The sequence below is a fragment of the Canis aureus genome, chromosome 8 (genome assembly GCF_053574225.1).
Source record: "Canis aureus isolate CA01 chromosome 8, VMU_Caureus_v.1.0, whole genome shotgun sequence".
Taxonomy (NCBI): Eukaryota; Metazoa; Chordata; class Mammalia; order Carnivora; family Canidae; genus Canis; species Canis aureus.
In genome coordinates this window covers 16,506,954-16,522,902 of record NC_135618.1, presented here as the reverse complement: position 1 = coordinate 16,522,902, position 15,949 = coordinate 16,506,954, and the positions used below count along the sequence as shown (strand labels likewise).

At 51.4% G+C, this 15,949-nt stretch overlaps 1 long non-coding RNA gene across 1 annotated transcript; it reads right to left on the bottom strand.

The window, feature by feature from the left end:
- Positions 1-207: 207 nt before the first annotated feature.
- Positions 208-3,002, bottom strand: LOC144318388 (uncharacterized). The gene is made up of 2 exons (XR_013384263.1): positions 2,806-3,002; positions 208-1,041 (listed from the first exon to the last, which is right to left on the bottom strand). It is a non-coding gene; the product is annotated as an uncharacterized LOC144318388 (long non-coding RNA).
- Between the last annotated feature and the right edge of the window lie 12,947 nt (positions 3,003-15,949).

Genomic DNA, 15,949 nt, shown 5'->3' with positions numbered 1-15,949 from the left:
GGACCAGCCCCCTCCCCTGCCTAAGTCTCTCCTTTATTTGGGGAGGGAAGAGGAGGAGAGGGGAGAGGGGAGGGGACCTGCCCCCTCCTCAGGCATCCGGGAGGGCCCTGCCCCCGTGGGCTTTACCCTTTCCTGTGCGCTCTCTCCCCGACACGTTTGTTAAAATCAAACCTGAATAAAACTACAAGCTTAATATGAAAAAAAAAATTCTCATCGCTGATACACCAATTGTTTATTAAACCGTTCGGACCAGCCTGGGTTTTTCTCATCTTTTGGCCGCCAAGGAGGCCAAGACGGGTGCCTTTTCCAACACAGGAGGGCAGGCTCTGTCTCTCTTTGCGTGGCCGGCTTCCCCACCAGACCCCGCGCCCCTGAAGATGAGAGCGTGACCCTGGGCTGGTAGACAGGGCAGCCCTCGCACCTAGCCTCGGTGAGGTTAGAGCACCCAGAGAGTCCCCAACCTCCCCCAGACCAAGCAGCTCTGCCCCTGAAAACCACGTGGGCCCAGGCCAAGGGCGTGAGGCATTTGTCGCCCTCACTCAGGTCCTGAGAAAGGCACCTGTTCTTTCTTCCGTGCACCATGATGCAAAGGGACAGAATTGTGAGGCTTTAACACAAAAGTAGCCTTTGCGTAAATAAATAAATAAATAAATAAATAAATAAATAAATAAATAAATAAATAATTTTAAAAATCGCAGAGCTGGCGTAAGACTCCTGTTTGGTGAGGGAACAGGAATCCCAGCATCTCTATTAAGCATTAAAGACGCGTAGACCGAGCCAGAGGCCTTCTCGCCTGGAGGGGACTTGTATTCGGATCTCCAACACTCTTAAATAAGAATAATTTTGATTCCTTTTTTTAAAGTGTGTTAGTGAAGCTCTTAAACCACTGAAGTTTTTTTTTTTCCTTCGAATATTTCGAACTCGCTGATTCCGTCTCTCAAGGCTTCTATGTCCCCCGACTCCTCATCTGCTTAATCCCTGGTGCGGGGAATCTAATTTTCTGCCGCCGCAGTCCAGGGTGAGCTCGGAAGCAGCCTTGCCCTAAAGAGAACAGCAGCAGCAAACAAAAATTAAACTGTGCTCGGATCTTTGGGGTAGTGTTTCCTTTCCAATTTTTTTGTCCCCTCGTCTTTTTTTCTTAACTGAGTTCTAAGAAGCCAGTCATCGGGCAGAAAATCCAAGGCTTGGATCTCCCTGCCCTGTTTTAATATTCCTTCTGAATTCAAATGAACCATTTCCTTTGACATAAAATCTTCGACAAGGCCACGCTTCTTTTGTTATCAGAGTGTTGTCATCGGGGAGCCTGCGTGGCCCTCGGAAGGCAGTTCAGCCCCTGACCGGTGCGGGCCTGGATTTGCCTCGCACATCACCGCGGCCGCTGGGCAGGGGGCTCCGGGGAGGACCGGCCAGCTCCGGTGCACACGGAAGGCGCCTCTACCACGGGTGCACACAGAATGGGCGTGTCCCACGGGTGCACACGGAAGGGGCGTGTCCCACGGGTGCACACAGAAGGTGAGAGTTCCACCGGGTTCACACAGAAGGCACTCTACCATGGGTGCACACGAAGGCGTGTCTCCCACGGGTGCGCACGGAAGGTGCGTCTCCCACAGGTGCACACGAAAGGCGCCTCCCCCACAGGTGCACACAGAAGGCATGTGTCCCACGGTGCACACGGAAGGCGCCTCTACTACAGGTGCGCACGGGAGGCGCGCATCCCACGAATGCACATGGAAGGCGCCTTCCCCACAGGTGCACACGGAAGGGGCGTGTCCCACGGGTGCACACGGAAGGCGCCTCCCCCACGGGTGCACACGGAAGGTGCCTGCCCCACCGGGTGCACACGGAAGGGGCGTGTCCCACGGGTGCACACGGAAGGGGCGTGTCCCGCGGGTGCACACAGAAGGTGCCTGCCCCACCGGGTGCACACGGAAGGCGCCTCCCCCGCGGGTGCACACGGAAGGTGCCTGCCCCACAGGTGCACACGGAAGGGGCGTGTCCCACGGGTGCACACGGAAGGCGCCTCCCCCACGGGTGCACACGGAAGGGGCGTGCCCCACGGGTGCACACGGAAGGCGCCTCCCCCACGGGTGCACACGGAAGGGGCGTGTCCCGCGGGTGCACACGGAAGGTGCCTGCCCCACCGGGTGCACACGGAAGGCGCCTCCCCCGCGGGTGCACACGGAAAGTGCCTGCCCCACAGGTGCACACGGAAGGGGCGTGTCCCACGGGTGCACACGGAAGGGGCGTGCCCCACGGGTGCACACGGAAGGCGCCTCCCCCACGGGTGCACACGGAAGGGGCGTGTCCCGCGGGTGCACACAGAAGGTGCCTGCCCCACCGGGTGCACACGGAAGGCGCCTCCCCCGCGGGTGCACACGGAAGGTGCCTGCCCCACAGGTGCACACGGAAGGGGCGTGTCCCACGGGTGCACACGGAAGGCGCCTCCCCCACGGGTGCACACGGAAGGTGCCTGCCCCACGGGTGCACACGGAAGGCGCCTCCCCCACGGGTGCACACGGAAGGGGCGTGCCCCACGGGTGCACACGGAAGGTGCCTGCCCCACAGGTGCACACGGAAGGGGCGTGTCCCGCGGGTGCACATGGAAGTCGCCCCCCGCCCCTGCTCGGGGCGCGGGTTTCGGGGGGGGCAGCGGGTGCAGGCGCCGGGAGGGCCCAGCCCCGCCGCGGGGACGCCCGCCCGCACCTCCCGCCCCCGCCGCCCCCGCCGTCCGACCCGCGCCGCCTCCCAGGCCCGCGGATCCCCGGCCCCCGGGGCCCCTGCGCCCTAATCGACAATTAAAACGACCTTCGGGTCTCCGGCCTCGGCCTCGGCGTTTCGCAACGCGCGTTGCACGACTCAATCCCTGAAGCCACACCGAAGGCTTCCCCCGAGGCTTCCCGCCGCACCCCGGCGTTGCTGCCGAACTTCCCCCGGAGTTTCTGTCCCCGCACGCGCGCGCACCCGTTCACCTCACAGGCAGCCGCGGACACGGTCTCGGGAGTTCTGGGGGTCCCCGCCTCCCGCCTCCCCCCGCCTCCCCCCGCCTCCCCCCGCCTCCCCCCGCCCGGGGCTGCGTCGGCGCGCGGCGAGGGGCGGAGAGGAGCGCGGCGCCCGCCCGGCCCGGAGGGGGGCGCTGTGGCTCCCGCCGCCGCCCGCCGCGCCGGCAGGGGGTAGGGGTGCCCGACTGAGCAAGCAAGCAACAGTGCGGCACGCCTGCGGGGCGTAGTTGCACCGAAAAATATTTGTTGTTAACCTGAAGTTCAAACACATCTCGGGGTTCTCTATTTATCCGGCAACCTCGTTTTGTGGTTTTACAGACCAGCTGCACACTGGACCCTTGGATAGTCCAGGGGGGCTGGGTGCCCCCTAAGGGTTAGGCAATAATCTAGACACTTACATTTATATTATTCTTACACATAAATATACTCGTTCAACAGTAGGAAAATAGACTGTGGTTCCGTGAGCCTCCCCTGAGCCTCAGACCTCCCTGGGTGTTGGCCCATTTCTCAGACTGTGAGTGTCTCCAGAGGGGAGGCAGGCCCCTGTCCCGAAGGGTCTCTTTCCCACAGTCAGCCTTCTGCAACCCGGGTCCTCGCCCACAGATGTTGAAACAAAAGTCACAACCAAGGTAACTATTTTTAGGGGGTACCAGATTAAACCACAGCTGGGCCTTTAAGGGATAGAAGTGCCTACATTCTGAACTGCTATTCATACCCACTGAAATGTTAAAAAGGTCAAAAACCAAGTTTTGCGTTACTGTTATCTGTCTGCCATTAAAAAAAAAAAAAAGAAAAGAAAAGAAAGAAAAGGCTATTGCCTTGGGAATACTGTACATATCTGTTACCAACAACTCTGAAAACCACCTCTGCAAGCTTGTCAGTTAAACCAAATGTTAAATGGAAAATATTTGGCGGGATTTAAAATTAGACCCACACACATTACTTACAGATGTTTCCATGAAAAACACTTGAAACTGAACCACACCAAGTAATAAACCCCACAATGGTGTATTTTTTATACCCTAAGTTAATTTTTATTATATAAGTAGCCATATGAAGAAGGTATTGCATACTGCTTAAATTAAATACGGAGGAATGAAATCAGCAGTATCCCTTTACAGCATATGGCCCAGCAAATCAAATTACAAAGCTTTCCACATCTCATTAACTGCAATGAGTACAGTGAGTTTTCTAATAAGTCACATCTTTTTCATGTGAGTGGTGAGCAGTGACTTATTGTAAGAATTCACAGGATGACCCTTGTGCTGAAATTAAGAACTAATCTAAAATGGGCAGGGTCATCTGGTCAAGACTGATCATAACATTTCCTCATTATTGTTTTAGTTGGCATTGAAGCATATGTTTTCCTGGTGCCCCAGCTGAAAAATGCCTTTGATAATTTCACTGACAGCAAATAACCCACACACTGCCATTTAATGAGTTCGGGCAGGATTAGCTGACAATAAAGAATATAGTATAAATGTTTTTATTAGAACTGATTTATTTTTTAGCTGGAAAAGAAGAAGACGACGACGACGGCGACGACGAAGAAGAAGCCACATGGAAATGCTGAGCTGACTTCTCCCCTCGAGATGGTGAGAGATGGCCCTGGCAGTGATGCAGGTAAAAGGCGGGAGGTGTATACTGTGAGCCCAGGGCTGGCCAAGACCGTGCCTTTGGGCTGCAAATGGTGAAAAGGCGAATACCAGCTGGAACCCACACTCAGATGTCGGGTTCCTCCTTTGCACAACAAGGAGAAAAATACTTCTACAATTGCTCATCATGTGGCCTTTGGTTGAGATGAATTACCAATTTACAACCTCTTGTGTTTGGAGAGAAGCAAACTGTGCTCTTCTGAGGCAAGAATCAGGAACCTAAAATCATTCAAGCCTTCTTGTTTATAAGGCCAGAATGAGGCCAAAAATCCATTTCCTTCTGTGCTCTAAGCCCTTTCAACGACGAGTTTCTCACCATCTGCACTAATAAATATGGACTGGTGTGTGTATAACCATACACTGAGAAGAAGGGAAGAGTGAAAGGATTTTAAATGGTTGCAAATTGCTCTCCTGCTGAGATAACAGCAGTTTGCATGTGAGCCTCAGTTGTGACACATTAAGAATGGGCATTTGGCTTCTTTTCACACAGCTGTGAGAGAAGGGTAGGTTTCTACTGGAAGAGAAAAGGGGTCTGTTCTTAGGGAGACAGGCTTGCTAGTGGCATCTTGCCCAGAAGCTCTCTCTCCACAGCTCCAATGATGGGGACTGGAGACAGGATAAGCAGACCAGTCCGGGCACTGGGAGGGAAGGGATCCTCGGGACTGGGGAGGTGAGCCCTGAGATGGGGGCCATTCGCCCCAAGCCTCAGCGGAGACCAAAGGTATCAGAACGAAGGCAAGACCAGAAAGTCGATGTAGCCGGCCTGTAAGAAAGTTACCCTTGAGGTCAAGATGAGTTGCTGGGAAGATCTGGACACTTAGGCACAGGTGGACATAGGAAAAGCTGCCCGGCAAAAATTCCACCAGGAAGAAAGTAGGAGAGGTTAGTGGGGCCTGGCAGTGAGTGCAACACAGGAAAAGCTCCCAGGGCTAACGGAGACTCAGAGGCGTCCTCCCAGACGAAGGAAACGGCTCCCTGCTCGCAGCATAATGCAGTATGCAGTCATCGGAGCTTCCGAGGGACTGCCCAGCAAACTCAAGAGTCGGGGGAGCAGAAAAGCAGCCACCGAAGGGAGCACCGTGAGCATCTGTACACCAGGAAGGACACTCTACTCTGGCAGAGGCTACGGAGCATAAGAAGACTCTTTGGTCTGAACACTTAGAAATACATCCTCTGGCAGAAAGCAGCCCGCTCCCAGATGGGTACATGGAACCCGAGTCTCCTACCTCCCCTCTCAGGTGACGAAAATGTGAGAGGACAGGACCCCGGAAAGCAAGGGGGACTCTGAAGCATCATGCCCAAGGAGGAGACCGAGAGCAAGAACTGGAAGGGAGGGGCGCCCAGATGGCCCAATAGGTAGAGTGTCTGCCTTTGGCTCAGGTCACGATCCAAGGTCCTGGGTTGAGCCCCCACATCAGCTCCCTGCTCCACGGGGAACCTGCTTCTCCCTCTCCCTCCCCCTGCTGCTCCCCTGCTTGTGCTCTCCCTCTCGGTCAAATAAATAAATAAAATCTTAAAAAAAAAAAAAAAAAAGAAGAAGAAGAAGAGGAAGAGGAGGAGGAGGAGGAGAAGGAGGAGGGGAGGAGGAACTGGAATGGAAGCAAAGGGTTGGCCACTGAGCCCAGGCAGACAGTGAGACCAGGTTTGGAAGACAGGGGTGAGAAAGATCACTGAGGAGGGGAGATGCTTCAGAAGTAGCTACAGTTGAGCCCATGGGAGAGAGGGGTCCGTTAAGGGTGCCAAGCCTTCCGGAACACCCAAGACAAAATGCTAGGGTGGGGTGGTCAGTACAACCCCTGGTATTAAATACAATCCTTCTCCCCCAGTCCCTGGTGAGAAGGGATTAGTAGTCCCCAACCAAAGCAGCCGGTCGGGGGAATGGCACGGGGTCACGGGCAGCGTCCTTCTAGGTCTGCAAAACGAACCCCGCAGGAGAGCGTCTGTCATCCCCTTTCACTCTTCCACGGTCACGGAACCTGCCAAGCCCTCGGTTACGCAGACCCTAGCTACTTACCTGGAACCGGGTCAAGGACAATCCCTGAGTATTGCCAGGCAACAGTAACAAACTGACTAATATTTGCACAACTTTACAGTTCACAACGTGTTATCATAACGTTTCTCAGGGGCCCTTCTCTGCCGTGCTATGAAGAAGGCCACGTGGCCGCAGAGAGGAAGTAGAAGAGCCAGAGCTCAGACGTGGGTCTTCAGACTCCAAGCCTGGTGTGATTTCTTATTACAGCAAATAGCTTTTATGTACGATTGAGATAACACAGAAATGCTCTGGCGGTCTGAGGAAATATCCGTGTTCTGCTCTCGAGAGAACGTGGTCAGGGCTTGAGGCAAAGTTCTCCAGAAGAGCCCATCTTCTAACGTCCCTCAAAACGTGTCTAACTCTCGGTGTATATTTTGGGCCATCTGCCTTTTTGCCTCCCTGGCTGGTACAGACGGGACAGTCTTGCCAAGATGACATCCTTAAGACAGATGATCTCCAGGACACTCCCTGCCCCCCCTGCTTGGTGGCTGCTTGGTGACTGTGCTAGGAATCAGGGCCATAGTCGCTTTTGTGGCAAAAGAACATAAGGAAAAAGAAATTCATGTAAAGGCTTGAATGACAGAAAAAAAGGACCGTAATAAATGAACCGGCGTGGTTCTTTTTTTTTTTTTTTTTTTTAAAGATTTTATTTATTTATTCATGAGAGACATGGGCGGGGGGACAGAGACCCAGGTAGAGGGAGAAGCAGGCTCCATGCAGGGAGCCCGATGTGGGACTCAATCCCGGGCCCCCAGGATCACGCCCTGGGCCGAAGGCAGGTGCTAAACTGCTGAGCCACCCAGGGATCCCCCAGTGTGGTTCTTAAAGCAGCATCAACCAGGAAAACAGCTAGCCCAAAGACCTGGAATGGAGCTACCAGGCGGTGCCCGCCACATGCACCTCTGCCCGCCTTCCCCCATTTCTTCCTCTTTTTTTTTTTTTTTTTTCCATCTCTGCTATTAAGGATGCTCAGGATATAGCCACTGTCTAAAGGAAATAGGAAGCTCACTCCTGTCTGCATTCTTGCCCTCAGCCCTGGCTAGTGTGCAGGACCCAGCTAAAGGAGGGTTCTTGTGGAAGAAGTAAAGGCTCCGGATGAATGTTAAAGGTTGGTTGTGCAAGTAAATTATAAAATTCTGCTCCATGTAGGAGGCTTTGGAGGCCTTGTCCTCTACCATAGTTCCTGGAGCTTGGTATGAGACTCTCCCCATCCATTTACCCAAAGCAACCATAGTACAGGATGCCCAAGGCACACTCTTGCAGATCAGGGACAGAGGCGCGATGTGAATGAAGAGGGAAGCAGTTCAAACCCGGGAAAGCATTTCTCCCGTTCCTCCTTTTCTCCTTTCCCTGACCCCCTAAATGCTACGGAGCGGCCCGATGCTATTTCTGGCTATTTCCTTCACTCCAGCCTTCTCCCTCCCGTCCCCTCCACGCTCCCACCTAGAGTACCCGCACGTGCTGGGAGCCTCTCCCTCGTGTTCTCTGTGCCTTTCCAATTTCCTTTCAAGTTCTCCTCTGTGGCCCCAGGAAGTCTTCGAAGCCCCGTATTCCCAAACTGCAGCCTGCCAAAGCCTTGACATGTACACTGTTTGTGTTTTGAAAAATTCAACAATCATCTACAGATTAAGATTCATAGCATCTTCTGGGCCGGAAGGAACAACTTGAAACAGAATTTGTCAGTTTTCAAACGTTTCTCTAGCTTCTGACAACTCTCGTCTGTAAAGCGAGGGTTCCGGGCCTTTGTTTCTAATGTTCTGGAAGTCGGCAGCTTGCTTAAAGTCACATGGTTGGAGTTCCAGGACTAAAATCTGGGCCACAGGTACAGCTTCCTCCCTCCTTAAGTCCACACTCTTCATTCCGTGCCGCTGGGCACGCTAAGTGTGAGCCTGCCTGCCCCGCTGTGTTAAAGGCCGATCCACTCGAGACCAAGGAGCCATTCTTATCTTTACATCCTTAAATACTTAACATACTATTGGCTACTGAATCATTATTTTCTTAATTGCAGGTGCAAACGCTCTAACCTTATCCATAATCTGTATCCGCCCACCACAGACCAGCACCCCCTGCCTCGATGTCGTGCAGATCCAAGATTCTTGAGAAATGCTTTTGAACGCCGAAATGAAGGAAGAACCTCCCGTATTTGGTTATCTCAATGAGTACTGCTTGCCAGCTGATTGAGCTAGACTCCCTAATTCTCACGCTGGTTTCCCTTCAAATGTGGCCTGCCACGGTCTTGGCTCCACCATGAAGTAGCCGTATCGCTCAGCAGTCACACAGCCTTGCTTCACCTGCATTTCCCCATCTGTAAAATGGGGATAAATAGGACTTACCTCATAGGGGCACAGTCAGGATTAAATGAGAGAATCCATAAAAAGCCCTGAGAACAGTGCCTGGCGATACAGAGCAAATGCTCAGTAAATATTAGCTACTGTTATTTTAAGCTTTATCTAGCATAAGCTTCGTTACCTATCACTGCGATTCATGTTTAATTTGTTGACTTTTCAAAATCAGGCTCATGTCTGTCTTGGTCTGATCCCCGGCACAGTGGTCTGGCAGGGGGTAAGTGTCAATAAGCGTCCGAATGCATCCATCCATGCAAGGATGGGAATACTTTATGGCTGACACACATTTCCACGACCTTTGGACACTCTAAATGAGAGTGTTGACTCATGCTCCTACGCCATTCGAGAAGCAGATGATGGGCCAATTGCCAAACGGTTAAGAGCATAGACCGCAAAGCCAGGGAGAGTGGATGTGAATCCGAGCTCCACTACTTACCAGAATGTGATCCTATGTGACTTAACTTCTGTGCCTCTTTTTCCTCATCTGTCAAATGGGAATAATAATAATGATGATAATCCCTACCCCAGAGGGGTGTTATGAAGATTAAACAAGTTAATGTTCGCAAAGCCCCCAGCATCATGTAAATGTTAGCTGCTACCGTCATCATCATCAACAGGGCCTGTGAGCAAAGACACCACACAAAGACCTGAGCGTGAAGAGAGGTGTGTGGCCCTGTGCTCGCGGGGAAACACGGTGCACCAGTTCCAGAGGATCTGTGCGCTGGCCGAAAGGCAGCGCTCAAGATCAACACAAAGCTGTGCCATGACAATTGAGCCGTCATTAATAGTCTGTTGGAACAGTTTGGGTTCACACAACCAAGGCCACACGTGAGGGTGGGAGGCTACGGGAGGGGCATTTTGGGGAGAGCATCTGATTTGTAAAATGCAAGCAGGGCCTGGCCCACCAGCTCCCACCACAAACCCCACGCTCCTACCAGGTGGAAGCACACTGTGGCCCGGCCCGCACGCCTCCTCGAGTCCCGTGGCTGGGACTGCTCTTCCCTCCCCATCAGCAACTCCTGACCTGGGTGTTCTCATCATGCTCCAGTTCAAGGCTCCTCCCGAGGCCTAGGGTGGCCGTCCTCTTCTTTGTGGCTGTGTCTCCAGAGACACTCTACATCACCACGACGGCTTCTGCTCCCCCTGCAGCCCAAACTCAGGAGGCTGATTTGCAGCTCACCACACTTAGCCACAGACTGATTTTAAAATCAGTCATGATTAGCCATCTCACCCCTATCTACCTGCCTCGAGATCAGATGCTGCCCCTATCTCACAATCCTCTTATAAGGGCCTGAAATCAAAATCTCCTCATGATTGGAATTTATCTGCGAATATGTACTGTGGCTTCTTATAAGAGCACTCTTCTCAAGTCTTCGCTTAATCTACCTCTCTAATTTATGACATGCAAATGATATTGCAAATCCTATGTTAGGCGCAGAAAGAAAATCGCAACAGAACGTGCCATGGATCCGCTACAATCAGTACTTTATTTGTTGTATCTATTGCTGATCATGACCTTCTGATGTTTGGCACCCCTGCCCTTAGACCTACACACCAATGGAAATGGGTCTCTGAAGATGCATCACAAATGGGTCAGCTTTGCTCAAGATGCATGGGTCTCACGTAATACTACTATTAAGCACTGGTGTGCTTACTCATTTAATTTTAGGAAGACGTTTTTAAAACAGTTTTTTGAAGATTTTTATTTATTTATTTTTGTGTGAGAGAGTGTGCATGTGCATATGCATGAATGCAGAGAGGGGCAGAAAGAGAAGCAGACTCCCCACTGAGCAGGGAGCCCTATGTCGGGCTTGATCCCAAGACTTTGGGATCATGATCCCAGCCGAAGGCAGATGCTTAACTGACTGAGCCACTCAGGTGCCCAGCAAGATGTTAATAAATGAATATTATTTCCTTGGGACGGCCAAACTATGGCATCATGGTGACCACAGGAAGGCAGACAGAGGTGCCTGGCTGCCAACGGAAGAATTTGATATCAGGAAGTGTCTCAGAAAGGACCCAGAACACAGTCCATTAGGTTTCTAACTCAATAGAGCAGCATGGAAAGCTCCCCTAGTCTAGTCATGTGCTCACTGCCTGACTCTGGCAGGCAGATTTTCATCCATGTAACGTACAGTTTAAAACATTTTTTTAAAGGGGATGATGTCCCTGTTTAAATTGGCCAGGCAGAGGGGATCCCTGGGTGGCTCAGCGGTTTAGCACCACCTTCAGCCCAGGGCGTGATCCTGGAGTCTCAAGATCAAGTCACACATGAGGCTCCCTGCATGGAGCCTGCTTCTCCCTCTGCCTGTGTCTCTGCCTCTGTGTGTGTGTGTGCGTGTGTGTGTGTGTGTGTGTGTGTCTCATGAATAAATAAATAAATAAAATCTTTTTTAAAAAATTGACCAGGAGGTAGTATAAAGGACAAAATCAAAATTCTTCACGGCTTCCCACGAGTGGCATCACGCTCTTTGGAGAGACAGGGAAGGGAAGGGTGGAGTTACACATGCTGGAATGTGTTGGGTTTGTGGCACGGCTCCTCTGGAATACAAGACAGGCACAAAACCTCTTGAAGCCATTGGGAGTCCAAGGTAAGCTGCTTCACAAACACTCAGCCAATAATAAAATGTTTTGAAAAGCACTTAAGCTTAATGGGTTGAGGTGTTAACTCAGTGGAAGCGTCTGTTACTATGGAGAGGGACTGTGAGAACAGGGCAACTCAACGCCACAGGGCCGGGAAGGGAAGGCCATCAGGAGGAGTCACGCCTCACCCAGCAAACACATAACAAGAGGGCCTCCCAGACAGAACAGGGGGCCACATCGGACCCAGAAGGATGATGATGTCCCCTAGAGGGAAGCGTGATAGGTACCAGGATGGTCTCCAGATCCCTTGATGCCTCTTGGTTTGAGTCAGGCTTCTTGAGTCACTACTGTGTCCAGGTCTTCTATGGACCAGACCTTCTAGGACCTATCTGAGTCTTCCAATCCCCTCTTGGCCATTTGCTCTGAAGCTAGGACCTTGCTGAAATGTACAGCCTGGTTTGGGCCTGCTGGTATCACAGGTTCTCACGTTACATGCCTCCAGAATCTCTGACACAAGCCAGGCCATAGACATCATCAGGCCCAGAAGGTTCTCCTGCAAGAATGATGATTTTAGTTCTCCGCGACTACTCACTCGGTAATTAGTCTTTTTATAACGTTGTTTCCTATCAAACATTGCATTCATTGCCTTTAAAAGGATTTCAGTCTCCAAACTTCCTGTGATTGCATCATACCCTGAATGCTCATGTTCTAGCGCCCATGCCATCTGGCAGCCATTCTAGTTCAGGAGCTGTGCATCAATGGGGAAAACTGGTTCATCCTAACACCATTTGACACATGCCTTCCTGACAGTCTTCTACGGTACAAGACACTGGGAGGGGCTGAGTCATCAGCCAGCGAAGTGCCTTCCTGACCCACACTGTTGAGTCATCTGAACGGTATTCAGAACCGTTGCTGTTGGCTCAGCAACAACTTAATGCTCTGAAATTTATCCTGCAACAGAAGTACCCAGTCTCCGAGCCTGAGATTCATAACATTCTTTGAACAGATTTTATATATATTTATATATATATTCATTTTAATGAAAGAATAAAATAATAATAAATATTTATCTACAGAATAAACAGACCTCTGCCAGCCCAGGTAGAGATGATGGGAACTAGGGTTTGATTTTTCTAATTACACACAGCTTTTGGATAGGGGTGGTCGAAAGGACACTTTATTCCTCTCCCCGTAGTCATGATTGCTCTGTTGCAGCTAATCAAACTCTAATTCATTACAAACCAGGACAAGAAACAAAAGAGAAAAATAAATAATGGCTTCTACTGGCCCTTAAAGTCCTATGGGAATCTCTGATTAATGTGGCACCTGGGCCCTGTTACAATGTGCACTCCGCGAGAGCAGAGGCCTTGTCTGGCTTGCTTACAGATATATCTCCAGCACCTAGATGAGCGCCTGGCACATTGTGATCACGTAAGCGGTATTTGCTCAATGAAGCAATGAGTGAATGAATGAATGAGCCAGGTCAGAGGCATCGAGAGCAGCAGAGGGGCCAAATTTCATAGTGCATAGAGTATGCAATTGAAATCAAACACCTTGGGTTGAGTCCCAAGTCTTCTGACTGGATGAACTTGAATAAATTATCTTACTTCCATTTCCTCACCATAAAATGGAAGTAGCAAAAATATATATTCCACAGGGCTATTTTGCAGATTGAATGATGAAATTCCTGTGAAGGTATTTCATAAAGTCGCAGTTGCCCACACTAGCAATCTGGAGGCTCCCTTATATACCACTGGTTCACCTCCTCCCCTGCTCCAAGTACCTGCAGTCTCCACTTCCTCCCCATACCCACCACAACTGCCTTAGCTACATGATTCATCACCCAGAGAGTTCCTGTCCCTTCCTAATGGATTCCCTGCCTTGAGCCTGGCTCCTCTACAGCTCCCTGCTGCCAATAAGCTTCATGGCTAAGTGACCAGTGCATCTGCATGGGGGCCCATACTCAGAAGGACCCCCTCTTTGAGATTTAATGCACTGTGGTTGCCATCTTGAAATTCTGAATAATTTAGTGTTTTTGGAAGTAAAGTCCATGAGACAACAAACTACGTGCTGGGGACTTAGGGCCACGTATGCCATACCTTCCACACCTTCTACCTCCTGGGACAGGTTCTCAGCCATCCGATTACCTGTGTTCTGGCACCGGAGGCCCTGCCCAGCCTGCCTTCTCCCTAATCCCTTCCAGTGACCAATGCCAACTCCACCAGCAGCAGGGGCCTGGGCACAGGTGTGGGAGGGTTGGGGATGGGCAAGCATCCCTCACAATGTCTGGGGGGTTGGGCCTGGTGATGGCTGTCTCCACCCTCGGCTGACAGTGCCATGGTGCATTTGGCAGGTGACTTTGTGCAGGCAAGCCTTGCAACCACCCCAGACCCAGACACCTAGTGCATCCTGACACAGACATACCCTTGTGGGGGCATCTGCCTGCCCAGGGTGGGGGCATCAGGCCTCTGCGAAAGGGAGATGCCTGGCTCCATCTGGAGCTGGAGCACAGCCCATTAGTCCAGCAGATACTGAGAGTGGAAAGTGGCAGCTAGTGGGCCACACACGTCCCAAGTCTTGGGGTAGGGCCCCGGGATTCTGTGACTGTCTGCACTTGCCCCATGGGTATCCCTGCACCTGCCAGGAGTAACATTAAATAGCAGATTTAAAAAGCACCATGACCAGTGAGAGACTACAGAATAAAAGGGGAAAAGCTCTTTATATTAGTACCATTGACAGCTATTTTTTCTTCTTTTTGAATAGGGGGCCCCATTTTTTATTTTGTACTGGGCCCCAGTAGCTGATCCTGGCTCCCAGTATGACCCTTCTAAAGCTTGCCCCTGAAGATGTCTCTCACCAGTGAGACTCCTTCATTGCTTATCCAGGATGTAGGCTGTAACGTTCCAGCTCCCTGGCTAGGCTCCCAGACCCTTCCCCTCCTGGCACATGGTGACTTTCTCATTCCTTTCCACTCGTCCACCCTCACCCTTCTCCTTGGCCATTTGAGACATCAGTAGCTGAACGTGCCTGTCATTGGTCCTCACATATGCTTCCTCATTACCATCCCCCTGCTCCCACTTGTATCTGACTATGAGCACTCAAGCCTCACTTCCCCCCACGGCCTTCCCTGACTGTCCTCGGACCCTCAGGCTGAACCGGGTGCTCCTTGCTGTGCTCCCACATCAACCGCCCTCCCAGGAGAACCTTGGGCCATGACCCTCATCTCTGTGTCCTATAATCCCTGAAGTCCCTCCCTGGCCTCTCCATCAGACTCATACCACCCGGTCCTGATAACAGGGACCACGTCTTCTGTGAATTTCTATTCCCAGCCCCAAGCATAGTGCTGCCACTTGGGTGGGCGGGGCGGGGGGGTCTAACTTAGTACTTAGCTGGACATGCTGGCCCGCTCTGCTCACTGCCTTCACTCCCTACTTAGTGAAATGATCTGAATCAGACAAACCACAGCAGCCACCTTCTCCAGAGGGAGGGGCCTTTTCAATAACAAAGATGCCCAAGGTACCATTTTAAATTGATGTTACAGACCCACCCCTTTCTGACCTGGCAAACTTCTATGACCCCGCTGGTTTTAGTCCTTGCTTATCACCAAGCCTCACCACAGAAATTGGAGATAGAAAGCCCTAGACTCATTTTCTTAAGAGAATAAATCCTTTTTTCTCTTCAGCACATTCATGAAGCTCTAGCAACTCAATCCCTCAACCCGGTTGGATCCTCCCTCTCCCACTTTCCTATGGAGGTTAATGCCCCACGTACTAGGAATCATGATCTTGGACTCAGAATCTCAGTGTAAGCTATTTGATCATCTGGTCCTTATTCTACTGTTGAAGGAGGCCAAGTGGCTGTCCCTGCTTCTGACCCCCCCCCCCCCCCCCGGCCCTTGCTCCATCCACTGCTCCATACGGGCTCTGGTGAACCAGGAATACTTCCTCACTTTTCACGCACTCCTTTCTTTCCCATCTTTCTTTGAAGATATAAAGTCATCCTTGCCTCTGGGCTCCTTTTCCTCGGGATCTCTAGACCATGATGGAACCCCTAAGTCAAAACCCACCAGCCAGGACTCAATGAACCAGGATTCTGGCATTTTCTATTGTCATTTCTCACCAGTGCTTCCTTCCCTGCCTCCACCCCCAAACGTCCCTCAGGTGGTTTTGTAAAAATTGGGAAGGAGGAGGGATGAGACTGTGGATAGCCATAGGCGATGGGACAATATACTTCACTACCGTGGAGGAGAGCCGATGATAAAGAAATGATCCTTGTTGACGCGCAATATTGACACAGTAGCCACACAAACCGCACTCATTATCTCCCTAAACCAGC